The sequence below is a fragment of the Gopherus flavomarginatus genome, unplaced genomic scaffold (genome assembly GCF_025201925.1).
Source record: "Gopherus flavomarginatus isolate rGopFla2 unplaced genomic scaffold, rGopFla2.mat.asm mat_scaffold_37_arrow_ctg1, whole genome shotgun sequence".
NCBI lineage: Eukaryota > Metazoa > Chordata > Testudines > Testudinidae > Gopherus > Gopherus flavomarginatus.
This window is the reverse complement of record NW_026115070.1, coordinates 234,691-248,804: the sequence shown is the minus strand read 5'-3', so window position 1 is coordinate 248,804 and position 14,114 is coordinate 234,691. Positions and strand designations below refer to the sequence as shown.

At 51.8% G+C, this 14,114-nt stretch overlaps 1 protein-coding gene and 1 non-coding gene across 2 annotated transcripts in view; one reads left to right on the top strand and one right to left on the bottom strand.

Moving 5' to 3' along the window:
* The window catches only part of LOC127042368 (zinc finger protein 560-like), a 394,045-nt gene that overhangs the window by 151,551 nt on the left and 228,380 nt on the right, over positions 1-14,114 (top strand). The window lies entirely within an intron of this gene.
* On the bottom strand, positions 11,784-11,865 carry TRNAC-GCA (transfer RNA cysteine (anticodon GCA)). The gene has a single exon. It is a non-coding gene; the product is annotated as a tRNA-Cys (tRNA).

The following is a 14,114-nucleotide window of genomic DNA, read 5'->3' as shown; positions in this document are numbered from 1 at the left end:
GGGTCCCAGCAGATCCCCTCTTCCCTGAGAATACATCGCCCCCCTCCTGCGAAGGTCAAGGGCCCTGAAGGCAGGGTCCATACTCAGTACCTTCTGACCCACTCCAACCCAACTATGTCACGAACAGCAGCACCAGGGAAATGGAAGCTCCGGTAGGCACATGTTTAACAAGTCCCACCACCCCACCTTGCTTTACAGCCGCCAGGGGGCTCAGAGGGTAGAAAGAGAGAACCTTTGTGTCTCCCATCTGACAGACAGAAGCAGGGTCTTCACATTTATCACATAGCTACTAGCCAGAGCTTAATATAGGAGATGGGGCTGTCTCTGGACCCTGATAGTGGCTCCCTGGTAGGAATCCAAACACTCTCCAAATAAAATATATGGAAGAAAGGGGAAGTCAATCATAAAGAATAGAAGTTAGAAGGTCAGAATTGTAGTGCCCATTATCAAAGGTTTAAAGAAAATAGAGCCTATCAAACTAACGGGATATCCTTATTGGATGAGATCAAAAGTTTGGTTGCAGCTAATAGTATTGATGTAATATACCTAAACTTCCGTAAGGGACATGACTTGATTAGCACAATATTTTTACTAAAAAAAACTAGAATGATACAAAATAAACACGGCATACATTAAATAGATTAAAAACTCTGATAGTAAATGGGGAACCATGATCGAGTGGATTTCTTTCTAGCAGGTTCCTGCAGGGATTGGTTCTTGGCCCTGTGCTATTTAACATTCTTATCCATGACTTAGAAGAGAGTACAAAATCATCACTGATAAAGTTTACAGTTGCCACAAAGATTGGGGTTGGTGGTAATTAATGAAATGTCAGTAGATTCAGGCTCCATCGCTGAGAGTCTGGGAAGTTGTCCCAGCCCTGGCTGGAGGGTTATTTCCTGTTCCACAAAGAGGGGAAGTTCCATTCCCAACTCCTGTGCCTTGAAATTAGGACCTATCTGACACTACACCCCCATATTCATCATAGTGGTATGATTATAATATGATTAGGACATAATTATGATCTATTTTGTAGAAGATGCATCATGTGTGGTGTCACTGGAAAAGTTCTGATTTGCTGAATATGATTATCCTATTTGTGTGCACATATCATGTTCGTATCTGAAGTTATGGATATTGACTCTGTATCTGTATTTCAAATGTGCTTACTCTGGGTAACACCCACAATGAGCCTTTCAGGTACAACAATGAAGAAGCCAGACAGTGCTGATGGCTCAACAAAGACAATGGACTGTGGAAGAGCTTAGCCTTCCTGTGAATGTTTCAGCCAGCCTATGAGTCATGGTTACTATGACTCAGCAGGGCCTGTGACCAGACCACATGACACTAAACTCCATTTTAGTACCTGTATTTTTCCACAAACTGGACTAGGAACTGAGTTTGGAACAAAAGGTTCCCACCATATGGAAAAGCTACATAAGGTGGGGTGTGACATCATCTCTTGGCCTCATTCTCCACACAAGAGAACTTCTGGAAACACCTGAGAAACAAAAACAGATGTGGGGGAAGTGCTGCTCCCAGGATCAAGAGATTTCTAGCTTGTGTATGGAAACTTGGGGGACTGCTTGTACCATCAGTCAGGGTGAGAAATTGCTAATTCAAATTCTATCCATCTAGTATGTTAGGCTTAGTCTGAGTTTTGGTTATTTGCTAAATAATCTGCTTTGATCTGTTTGTTATCACTTATAATCACTTAATCTATCTTTCTGCAGTTAATAAACTTGTTTGATGCTTTATCTTAACCAGCGTATTTTGAGTGAAGTGTCTGGGGAAAATCTCAGCTTGTTGTGCACATCTGTCCCATATCGAGGGGAAGGGGAACTACATTAATGAGCTTGTATTATAGAGATCCCTGTGCACTATAAGATGGTATCATTCTGGATATATACTACAGCAAGTGTGCAAGGTTGGGGAGTGGGAAATTGGCTCTTGTCTTCTATCTGTCCTTGAGTGGCTTAGGTAACGCACTCAGGTAGCTTAGTTGGCTGCATGGCGCCACCTGCTGTTGTGTTGGGTGATAACAGGCCCTGGAGAGGCTGGCGAAATCTCCAGCAAAGCAGTGTGAGAAGGGCCAGCCCAGCGTGAGGGTTAGAGGACACAGCAGTTCCCAGAAGCTCCACAAACTGCCTCCTGGCGGTGACAACCCATCACGCCCTACACTGCACAAGTCTCAGCAGGTTTGTCACATGCTGTCCCCTCCCTTTCTCCACCCGAGATATTTCCTGCTTCCCACCACTTCTAGCAATTCCCACCCTCTTATGCATTTACTGCTCCTCAACCTCCAAGCAGAGCCCGCCACCCTGATAATCTCTTACCTGAGCCAGCTCCATTGCAGCCATTTCCTTGCCCCTGGGAGGACGAGATGATCTGCAGCGAAACATGGATGTTATTCTCTGGCCTGCCGGGGTGAAAAGGGCAAGGTGTGAGAATTCAGACTAGGCTTTTGTCCATTCCCCAAGCCGATTCCCCCCAGCTTTTCCCCTGCTAATGCACATTCTAGGTTCTAGCACACTGTGAAGCACAGAGTGACCTTATTCCAGTACAGGCCTAGCCCCCTCCCACCAGGGTGTAACCCTCTGACACATGGGGAAACCCTCCCAGTAACAGTCTCTCTCTTACATGTATCATGTTTGCGGACAACACCAAGCTGGGAGGGGTTGTAAGTGCTTTGGAGGATTGGATTAAAATTCAAAATGATCTGGACAAACGGGAAAAATGATCTGAAGTAAATAGGATCAAATTCAGTAGAGACAAGTGCAAAGTACTCCATGTTGGAAGGAACAATCGGAGGCCAGAGAAGAGCAGAAACAAAGGAGTCACTTTGGGGGATTCTCCCTGTCATTGTCCCCAAGGCAGCTGTCTCAGGTTTACAAAGGTGTTTCATGTTCCAGCCTTTATACAGTCTCTCCTGGGAGTGCCCCTTTCATGGACTGGGCCTAGTTTTAGTTTTTGGTAGTTAAGAAGCTTTGTTTATTGTTCATCTAACCAGTATGTGTGGATTGAAGTGTGTTGGAAACTCTGTTTGGGATAACAAGCTGGTGCATGTCATTTTCCGCTGATGAAATGACAGACTTCATATGAGCTTGGGTCGTTCAGTAGCGTGCTGGACAGTGCAAGATGCACATTTCTGGGGGAAAGTTGGGCACTTGAGAATTTGCTGGTTTTCTCCTGAGGTGTAATTCATGAGTGGCTGTCTAGCAGCACTCAATACTGTGTAGCTGGGAGTGAGTTACATGCTGGAGACTGTGTGTTAATTGGCCAAGAGGGGCTGTTCTCGCGGGAAAACAGTGGAAAAGGCACCCCATGCTGGAGGACTGAGGTACAGCTATTTAACAGTCCAGATTGTACTCTGGGTAACATCACAGACACTCATTATGACAGAGCCTCTTACAACACAGAGAAAGTAAATCCATGTCCCAGAAATCGAAGACTCCAGACAGAGGGCAAGTGTCCCTGGCACTGCTTCTTGCTGACAGAGAGGTTCAGAGACAGTGCGAGAATCCTGGGGAAGCTGGGAACAGGAAGCATGGGCTGGCGGGGTTCGGTGGAGAAAGGGAACAGGAAGGGCAGGGATATTACTGAATCCAGGATCTCAGCAGTACTAGATGACAGGATAGCACATAGTGCAGCCCATTGGAAAACACAATCCCAACTATACATACAAAATGATGGGGTCTAAATTAGTTGTTTCCACTCAAGAGAGTGATCTTGGAGTCACTGTGGATAGTTCTCTGAAAACATCCACTCAATGTGCAGCAGCAGTGAAAAAAAGTGAACAATGTAGGAAATAATTAAGAAAGTGATAGATATGACAGAATATCTCATAGATCATATTTGTAAAAACAGCAAATAAATCCATGATACACCCACATCTTGAATACTGCATGCACATGTCACCCCATCTCAAAAATAGAAATATTGGAATTGGAAAAGGTTCAGAAAAGGGCAAGAAAAATGATTAGGGATATGGGACAGTTATGCCAGACCTAACCCCCAGTTTCACTTGAGCAAACAGGAGATATTTGACACTGTGCAATACGGCTCCTGTGCTCTGTTCCCAAAGTGTTCTGCAGCAGAGGAGGGTCTCTGGTATTATGTGTGTCACTGGCCTATTGGGGTGATGCTGAAACAGGACAGGGTACAGATGGCATTGTGGGGGTGGCGTGAACCTTCACTCTTCATTTCCCCTTCCAAGAACAGAAGGGACAGGAACCCTTACCCAGCGAGGTCACAGTCTCATAGTTCTCCTGCATGACATCCCAGTAGAGGGCTCTCTGAGTGGGGTCCAGCACAGCCCACTCTTCCCTGGTGAAATACATAGCCATCTCCTTGAAGGTCACCAGCCCCTGAAAGAGTAAGAGTCCAACACTAAGGACTTGCTGCCCCACTCACAGCCCCACTATTTGTGGCAGAGAAGAGTGAATCAAATGGAAGCTCTGGGTGGATCATAGTCAGGAGAGTCCCACCTCGACCTGGCTCAGAGTATCCAGCAATTGCCAGGGTGAGGGGATGAAGAGAGAGCCCCTTATCTCTCCCAGCATATCCATCACCCCCCTACTAGCCACTGACTGATACAGGAGATGGAGCCCCTAGCAGGGTCCAGGGAGAGCTCGCTGGTAGGATGCCCAACACCCTCCTCATTGTGAGGAGTGGGATATGAAGGGAGAGGCAGCTCCAATAAGCCTGACTCATGGGTGTCCCCTTTATATCTCACAGCAGCTGATGATTAATGAGGTCAGGCTCCAGCACTAGGAGTCTGGTCAGTTTGACTAGCTCCATGTAGGTGGGTTATTTTCTCTCTTCACAAATTAGGGCATTTCCACCTCCAAACCTCCTGGGTCTGTTCCTAGAATCTAGGCCACTTAGTAAATAACTCCCAGCAGGTCTGCCACACCCTGGCCTCCTCTTTTCCCCACGCTGTGAATTTCCTGCCCCGCTCCAACCTCCAAACCAGACTCTGCAAACCTTCCCACCTCTGGTGTATTTGCTCTCCCTTTCCTCCAGCAGGAACCCACCAGCAACCCCCCGATAATCTCTACCTGGACTAACTCCACTGCAGTCATTTCTCTTCCCTGTCCCACGCCAGGCTGGGATGAGCTGGAGCAAAACATTCTGCAGCCTGTCTGGGGGAGAAGGGCAGTTGTGGGCGTTTCAGAACCGGTTTTAGTTAATTTCACATCACAATTCCTCCAGGCCCTTTCCCTGCAGACAGACACCCTAGATTCTGTCATGCTGGGAAATGCTCAATCTGTTTATTACAATTTAGACCTGGCCCCTCCTGCCAGGCTAAGTCCACAGACACATTTTTAACCTCCCTTCTCTCTCCCCTCACCCCTTCTCTGAACACAAGGCTAGAAAAGAGCAGAACCAAAGGAGTCACTGTGGGGGATTCCCTCAGACACTGACCCCACGGCAGCCACACCCCAGCAGGGGGAATATGGAGTCAGGAACTGGCTTTTGCTCTGTCTGATCCTTGTTTTGTTCACTGGAAAGTGGTTCTGCCCCAGGATGCAGCAATACATGTGTCTGGGTGGACTAGAGAGCTGGAAATCTCTCCCCCACATTCATTTCTCCCACTGCCCCTTTCAGTCTCTCCTTCCCCTGTCCTCTCTCCCTGCCCCTCTGGCTGGGACAGTCCCATTCCTGGGGGCTTTGCTCTCCCATGGCTGGATTTCCTCCTGGCAACCGCTAATGGGAGGAGAAATGAGGTGGTGTTGTTTGTGCAGAGTCACTTTCTTGCCAGACCCTAGGACATTCCCTGAGGTTTTTCAGTTACCTGGAGACTCTGGCTCAGAATTTGGTAGTAACAGGGCCCAGGACTGCCCTAGGGGGCTAGGACCAGCTGCAGAAAGTCATCCCCTGGGCCGGGCAGAGAAGAAGCTTTAATTAAGGTCACTTCCCAGCACAGAGCCCCACTGGGGGAGCAGCAGCTGCCAAGCCTGGTCTCCCAGATCACAATGGAGGCTGCAGCATCTGACCCAGGAAGCTGAACCCCAATATCCTGAGCAGAGAGAGACTGGATTAACAACGGTCTCAATGACACCGGATTTCAGAAAGAATGAGTTCAGAACGCTGTGGAAAAGACCATCGTGTGGCAGTGCTGACTCCCTTCCCACCTCCCTCACCCCCGCAGATCTAGGACAAGGACTGGGGGCAAAAATTTTCCAAACGGAACCGAAAGTTCCTGCAGTTTTCAAAAGAGGAGAAAAGTAAATTCTGTGATTTCACACTAACAGTATTTGCTAAGTGGACAGAAAGTTATCACAGTGACAGGGCACATGACTGGGGAATGGACTTAGTGAGCTGGTGACTAGGAGCCAGGACTCTGGTACAAGTTGACCAGAGAGAAGGATCATGGTTAGCAGCAGCCCCCAGACACCCCCTAGTACCCAGAGCCCAGACCCCCCAGCCAGGGGCCCCAGACACCCCCCAGCCAGGATCCCATCAGATATTCCCTGGGATGCAGCCCCCAGAGTCCCTGGCCAGGGACCCCAGATACCCCTCAAAGCCCCACCGGCCAGAGAACCCCCACCACACCATGATTGCCAGGTTGGGAATCCCAAAGGGTTCCCCCCACCAAGAGCCCCCAGCAGCCAGGGACCCCCTCAAGGGACCCACCCCCACACTGGGAACTCAGTCCCTCACTGCCTGCCTAGGAACTTCCCCACCCTCCAGAACGATCTACCCTGACACTTGCCTGGGACCCCCTCCTCTGCCCAGTGTGACCCCCTGATGCTTTACAGTGCGACCCATCACTCTGCTTCCATGGCATGCCCTCACCTAGTGCCAGGGATCCCCTCCCCCAGCTCTGTGCACTGGGCATGGCAACAAAACCAGGAACCAGCGGGGGAAGCACAGACAGAGCCCCTGGCACAGAACCAGGCTCCCTCTAACCCTCTGTCCTGCCTCCCCAAGAGACACCCACCCCCACTGTTCTGCAGCCACCAGGCCCCCAGCGATACCCACCTCCAGGACCCGTAGCCTCAGGGATGGGCACATCAGAACCACCACCCCCGAAAACCCCAAACCTCCACAACCCACCAACCTGACTAGGGTACCCCCTGCCCAGCCACCCAGAGGCCTCCCCCTACCACAATGCCCCTTCAGCTGCAATCTCCCCACACAGACACCTTCCCTGCCCCTGCAAGTGTTACCTCACAGAGTGTGAGAAGTGCCTAGAAAGTTAACACCACCTCCTGCTGGCCAGTCACACAGGCAGAGGGAGCCTGGGGAGTGCTTCTTTAACAGGAGAATGGAAGGCCTGGAGGGCAAGAAAGATCCATGGGCTGTCACTAGCAAATAATGGCCACCATGGATCCACCCCAGAGGCCGCTGCATCTTAGCACATTGGGAAACAACCCATCATATTCAATTAGAAATAAAACAACTAGAGAGAAGTGGGGCAAATGTTTGGGGTATTTTATATCAATCTTTGAGACACGCAGATACAACCCTGTCACAAACGACATTTGATAACATGAGAGAAAACCACCAAGATCGGAGGGGATTTGATGTTGCTATTAAATAACTAGTGGAAAAGGGGGACTGTTGGACTGGATTTTATCTAACTGTCCAATACATAAACAGAATGTGATGGTCCCCCCGGCCACGGGGCAACCATTCACGTGAGCAGCTCAGAGCCCTTTGAGGAGCTGATTTAAGGGCGGGGGGGAGCTGGAAGGCTCCCTGGACAATGGAAGGGGGCCGCAGGGGAATTGGGAAATGGGGTCTGGGCAGTCTCCATGGGGGATGTGCTCCTCCCTTCCCTTCCCTGCCCGGGCAGAGAACGGGAACCTCATCCCATCCCACTCCAGTGGGAGCCGTGTTCTGGGGAATGACCCAGGGCAACAATTTCCCACCCAAACAAGGACAAATCACTGCAGATAAAATGGGTGGGAAAATCCACCCCCCATCGGAGAGATTTTAAATTGACATTTGAGAAGTATGGAGAGAAAAGGGAAAATCAGAGGCAATTAGAGAGCTGATCATTGGCTGGGGGGAGAGGAGAATCTCCCTGGATTTTATAGCCACGTGTGATAATGAGAGAGAAAAGGGGAAATCTTGAGAGAATGTGTGTGTGGGAGGAAGTGGCAAAAACAGGGACAGGATCCAGTTAACTCACCTCCCTCCCACCCCGGGAATGTCCTGGCTGCACAGAGACAGATCTACACCCCCACCCCAGTGACCTCCCCCCCCTGCAACTCCGGCTTCTCCTCCCCCCTCGACACCTCCGCCCTCACACCAAAGGGGGGGGCTCTGCCAGCGCCTCACCCTGAGCTCAACTCCTGCTCCTCCCCCCAGCCCGGATTGTGCCCTTTAGCCCCCCACGAACCCTGCCTCCAGCTGCCTGACCCCCCCCGCCCATCAATTTCCTGCTCTGCGCCCGCCGCTCCCACGCTCCCTGTTACTCCCCCGCCCCGCTCCAGCCCCGCCCCCAGCGCCCGGCGGAACGTTACGGCTGGTCCGGGCAAGGGGAAGGGCAGCGGCTTCAGCGGCTGTTACTGGGCATGCGCAGTGCCCGGGAGTAGCACATAGCTATGGGGAGGCATTTAATACACCGCCCCCCCCGCCTGTCCCGGGGTCCGACCCTCCCCCCCACACGACGGCCGTGCTACGGCCCCCCCATCCCAGCGGGGCGGGCGGGCGGATCCTCCTGCAGCTCCACTGGGGCCGAGGCGCCTTCAAGGCTTCTCCCAGGCTCCCTGGGGCAGAGTCACTTTCCTGCCCCCCAGCGCCTCTCATTCCCCGTGGGCTCCGGGTCACAATGTCCCACCGCCCTTCCCCCGCCTGCAGCTCCGGCTTCTCCCCTCCCGCCCCCGCCAGCCACACCAAGGGGAACCCCCGGGCCCCAGTCTCTGTCCCCACCTGGATCCCAGCGGGGCCGGGGGCAGATCCTGGCTGCAGCTGAGAACAGCGGCTCGGGCAGCTCCAGCGCTGCTGGCAGCACGTGGAGAACCAGGAAGCAGCTGTTCAGCCCGGGCTTTGCGTCACAATGTGCCAGAGCCCCGCCCCCAGGAGCTGCCCTGCCCATAGGCTGTGCCAGAGCCCCGCCCCCAGGAGCTGCCCCGCCCCTGCTCTGTGCTGGAGCCCCGCCCCGAGGAGCTGCCCTGCCCCTGAACTGAGCCAGAGCCCCGCCCCCAGGAGGTGCCCGCACCTGGGATGTGTCAGAGCCCCGCCCCCTGGAATTTCCCCATGTTGGGTCTCTGAGCTTTGTTCTCCTGCCGCCTTCTTCCCAGCACCCCCTGCTCCCTTCCTGTGTCTGCAAACACCCCCCCTCCCCCGGGGCCGGCTGCAGTGCTCGCTGAGGCTGACTCCAGTGGCTGAAGTTGCCTCCATCTCTGCTTCACCTGGAGGGGGAGAGACAAAGAGAGGAGATGGTCCCAGGGTGTCAAACCAGAATCAGGGGGCAAGGAAAGAAGGACTGTTTGGAAAGGTGGGTTTTTTGTGGGGGGGGGTGAGCCAGAGGGATTCAGAAGAAGTTGGGCAGCAGAGGCTCAGGGAAATTGAGGGGAACCTCCTGGGTGTCTCAGTGTTGCCCAGGGTTTGTACAGCACCTTGCATAATATGGGGTCTGATCTCAGTCATGGTCTGTGCAGCACCTGGGAGCCCTGATGTCTGTTTCCTGATCACAGGCTCTGGGAATGGAGAGAGGGAAACCTCAGCACCTGAAGGTTAATGCAGCCCTGTGTGCAACCCCTGCTAGGGTGATCCGACAGCAAATGTGAAAAATTGGGATTGGGGTGTGGTTAATAGGCACCTATATAAGAAAAAGACCCAAAAATCGGGACATCTAGTCATGCTAGTCCCTGCTGTTCTCATAAGGGGTCGGCTTAGAGAGGGTTTGGCTACACTTGCAGCTGTCCAGCGCTGGGAGTTAAAGCTGTCTTCCTACAGCTGTTTAGGGAAAGCGCTGCAGTGTGGACACACTGACAGCTACCAGCACTCTGTCATGGCCACATTTGCAGCGCTGTTGGGAGTGATGCATTATGGGCAGCTATCCCAGCATTCAAGTGGCTGCAATGTGCTTTTCAAAAGAGGAGGGTGGGGTGGAGTGTGACACGGAGCGTGGGGGAGACAGAGCGAGTGGATTTTTGGAGCTGACACTGTGTCAGCTCCCTGCCTGGCAAGTTCAAGCCTCCTCCCCCACCCCTCTCTCATTCACTAAATGCAAATAGCCGCCTTTGTTTTTTTTCTCACAGACCAGATAAGCCGCTGATCCAAAACAGACCCCCCCGTGCCCACCCGGCTGCTTCTCTCCTCAAGCAAACACCAGCTGTGGGTGTTCCAAAGGGATCCCCCTGCCTCTGCTCATTCACTGCAAACAGTAACTGTGTTTGGTTTTTAGATAAGCAGCTCCGGGAGCCTTGAGCTCACAGCAAAGCAAACAGAGGCATCACACCAAAACAAAGAGCGTTATCTCTACTTGAAAGCATTATGGGAAGGTTCCGGAGGTCAGTGACAGCGTAGTAAGATTAATCACTGTTTACACTGGCACCCCAGCGCTGCATCACCAGCTCTGTTCTCTTTATTCCTCTCGTCGAGGTGGAGGACATGCAGCACTGTAGCCAGGGAGATACAGCGCTGTATGTGCCTTGCCAGTGTGGACGGGGAGTAAGTTACAGCGCTGTAAAGCCACCACCTGCACTGTAACTCTCCAGTGTAGCCAAGGCCTGACTTGTAGTAATAATAGCAGCCAAGAATCCGGTGGCACCTTCTAGACTAACAGACGTATTGGAGCATGAGCTGTCGTGGGTGAATACCTACTTCATCAGATGCAACAATAGTCCCATATGGGCTAGTGGTCAGGATTCCTGGTTTTCACCCAGGTGGCCTGGGTTCAACTTCTGGTGTGGGAAAAGTGCAGAGCTTTTGCCCAGAGTGGAGGCAGGAAATGAAAGGAACAGGAAGGGATCCTGCCAGCAGTGGAGTTAGACAGTGTAGGGAGGGGACCCCAGAAGTGGGAGTGGGGCAGTGGTTTGGGGGGAGATGAGGGAAGGATCCCAGCAGTGCGGGAAGTTGACAACCTGGAGAGCACAGGCCTGGAATGGGGACCTGGAAGAGTGAATGTGTCCCTCTAAACCCATCAACTGCAGACTAGGCAGGCTTGGAAGTATTGTGTATTTGTTGGTAAATGTCAATTTCTGTGTAAACACACAACCCAATGGCAAAATATTTCCATCAATAATCATCAAAATTGACAGATGGGCAAAGTAAGAAACATGCTGCTTGAGAACTTATCATGTTGTAGGAGCAGCAGTGATCTGTATGCTCTGTATAACCTGTATGCTCAAAAGGTCTGTTAAACTCCCCCAGCTTGTGTCCTTTCCCGCTTTGAATGCCTGTGAAGTGGCTTTCCCACTCTCCTTTGTACCTCCAGTGAATGCCCTTCACCCGGCCCATCTGGCCAGTGGTTCGCTGTGTTACATTCTATTGCACCTCAGGGAGACTGATCTTCATCGCACCGTCCATCGCTGCGCTGTGGGACACTTACCTTAAAGGATCCTGACATCTCCACTGCCAGGCCTGTCCTGGGAGCGTGAGTATGAGTGTGACACCCTCCCCCATCCTTTCTTTTGAGCTTAGCTATCAAGCTAATAAATGTGCTGCTTTCTGCCAAACTCTGGGGAGGAGGGGCATTATTAGTCCTCTCTAAGCTTACTAACTGACCCAATTTTGGGTAACACAAGCAACATTGTTTGATCTGTTATTGTACCAAAGGGGGAGATGGTTGTCTATAAAGGAGGGTGAAGACTAAATGCCTCTGATGAGAATGGGATTTGAACCCATGCAGGCAGAGCATAATGGGGTTGCAGTCCATCACCTTAACCACTCGGTCACCTCATCTGAGCTGTCAAAAAACGGACAGGAGCAGAAATCTAAGGCCGGCAGAGATAGAGACACTAAGGAGTTTTTAAATACTAAGCGAAAGCAGAGTCTGAATGAGCTCCCCTCTCTCACCTAGTGAGGAGCTGGGGAAAGACTTCAGGAACAGACCGTGTTTGCATAGACACACCTACTCTGACTAGCTATGCAGCATGATGGGGCCGCTTCCCCAAAATGACCAGTTTGGGATGGTCTTGGGTTACAAATGACTTTAGGATTGAGTGGAATGAAATGTTATTCTCCTTCCTGTATGAGTGAAGGGCAGCAGAACATACCTAGTCCGTCCTGATGGAGGGGTAGGTGAGTGAGGAATAGCTTTTACTGGACTGCAGAGAAGTGATTGAGGACGTCACCCTAAACCAGTGGTCCCCAAACATTTCACATTGTGCCCTCTTAGCCATGGCTGTGGCCCCTCGGATGCCATGGTCAAGAACCGGGGCTGGGAGGAGTGGGGCTGTTGCTTGCTGGGGTGAGGGGTGCGGACAGGGGTAAAGGGGTCGATGCCGGGCTGGGAGCCAGAGTCTCAGGCTGAGGGTGGGGTTGGGGAAGAGCTGTGGCAGAGTGGTGCTCCCTCCCTGCCCTCTATGTGGGCTGGCTCAGGTCCTGAGGTGCCCCCATGAATGTTCCTCTGTGTCCCCCTAGGAGTCGCACCCCACATTATGGGGACCACTGAACCCTACTCGCTAAGCCGGGGCTAGTGATGCCAAACCCCCGGGAAAGGGAGAACAAGTGTGGGGGCCCCAGCACCAGAACCATGCCCCTACCTTCTGTCTGTGGCTCTACCCCCTTCCACCCATGGCCCCATCCACTGTCACTTCTGTTCCACCCCTTCCCCCACCAGCCCCACCCTATCACTCCTTTACCCCTGCCCCGCTGTGGCCCTGAGACCAGAGAAGCTCTGTGCCCCTGCTGCAGCCCCCGGGCTGTAGCAGGGAGTGGGAGCTCCTCCAGCCCTGGGGCTGACATTGGGGAGACTTCTCCAGGGGGACCTAACTTGGCCAGGGCCCCTGATCATGGGCCCCACTGTCCCCTTGGCAGTGCAAGGTTTGGGGAGGCTGAGCCCCCTTGTCATAAACAGATAGCTAAGGGTTAATGTTCTTTTACCTATAAAGGGGTAACACCAGTAACCTAAAACACCTGACCAGAGGACCAATCAGGAAACAAGACTTTTTCAAATCTGGGTGGAGGGAAGTTTGTGTGTGAGTTCTTTGTTCTTTGTCTTGTGTCTGTGGCGTCTCGGCTATGAGAGTGATTTTTCTATCTCCTGTCTTTCTAATCTTCTGTTTCCAAGTTGTAAGTACAAAGATAATAAGACAATAAGTTTATATTGGTTTTTTTGTATTTACATGTGTGTAGTTGCTGGAATGTTTAAATTGTATTCTTTTTCGATAATGCTGTTTATTCATTTTTTTTCTTTTAAGCAAATAACCCTGTATTTGTCACCTTAATACAGAGAGAGCATTTTTATGTCCTTTTCTTTCTTTTTATATAAAGCTTTCTTTTTAAGACCTGTTGGATTTTTTCTTTAGTGGGGACTCCAGGGAATTTAGTCTGCAGCTCACCAGGGAATTGGTAGGAGGAAGAAGTCAGGGGGAAAATCTCGTTGTGTTAGATTTACTAGCCTGACCTTGCATACCCTCTGGGTAAGAGGGAAGAGAGATTAGCTATCTTGGTACTTCTATTTCCAGGACTGGAAACAGGGAGGGGGGAGTCCCTCTGTTTAGATTCACGGAGCTTGCTTCTGTATATCTCTCCAGGAACCCAGGGAGGGAACACCTGGAGGGGAGGAGGGGGAAGGGAAATGGTTTATTCCTCTTTGTTGTGAGACTCAAGGCATCTGAGTCTGGGGGTCCCCCGGGGAAGGTTTTGGGTAGACCACAGCGAGCCAGGCACTGTATAAATCCCTGGCTGGTGGCAGCTTTACCAGGTCCAAGCTGGTAACTAAGCTTGGAGGTTTTCATGCTAACACCCATATTTTGGACGCTAAGGTCCAAATCTGGAAAAAAATGTTATGACACCCCTCCCCCCTGAGCCTCCATTACGAGCCGCCTAGGCTACCACTGCTCAGTGTGTGGCCAGTCTCTGTGTTTTCTGCTGCTCGTTCTGGGGAGCCTGGCCGGCCTTAGGGGTGGTGCCCCCCGATAGCCGCCCAGGGCTCCAGGGGTCAAAGGGCACCGTGTGACAGTGCAAAGGTGCTCACTGCTCTCCCC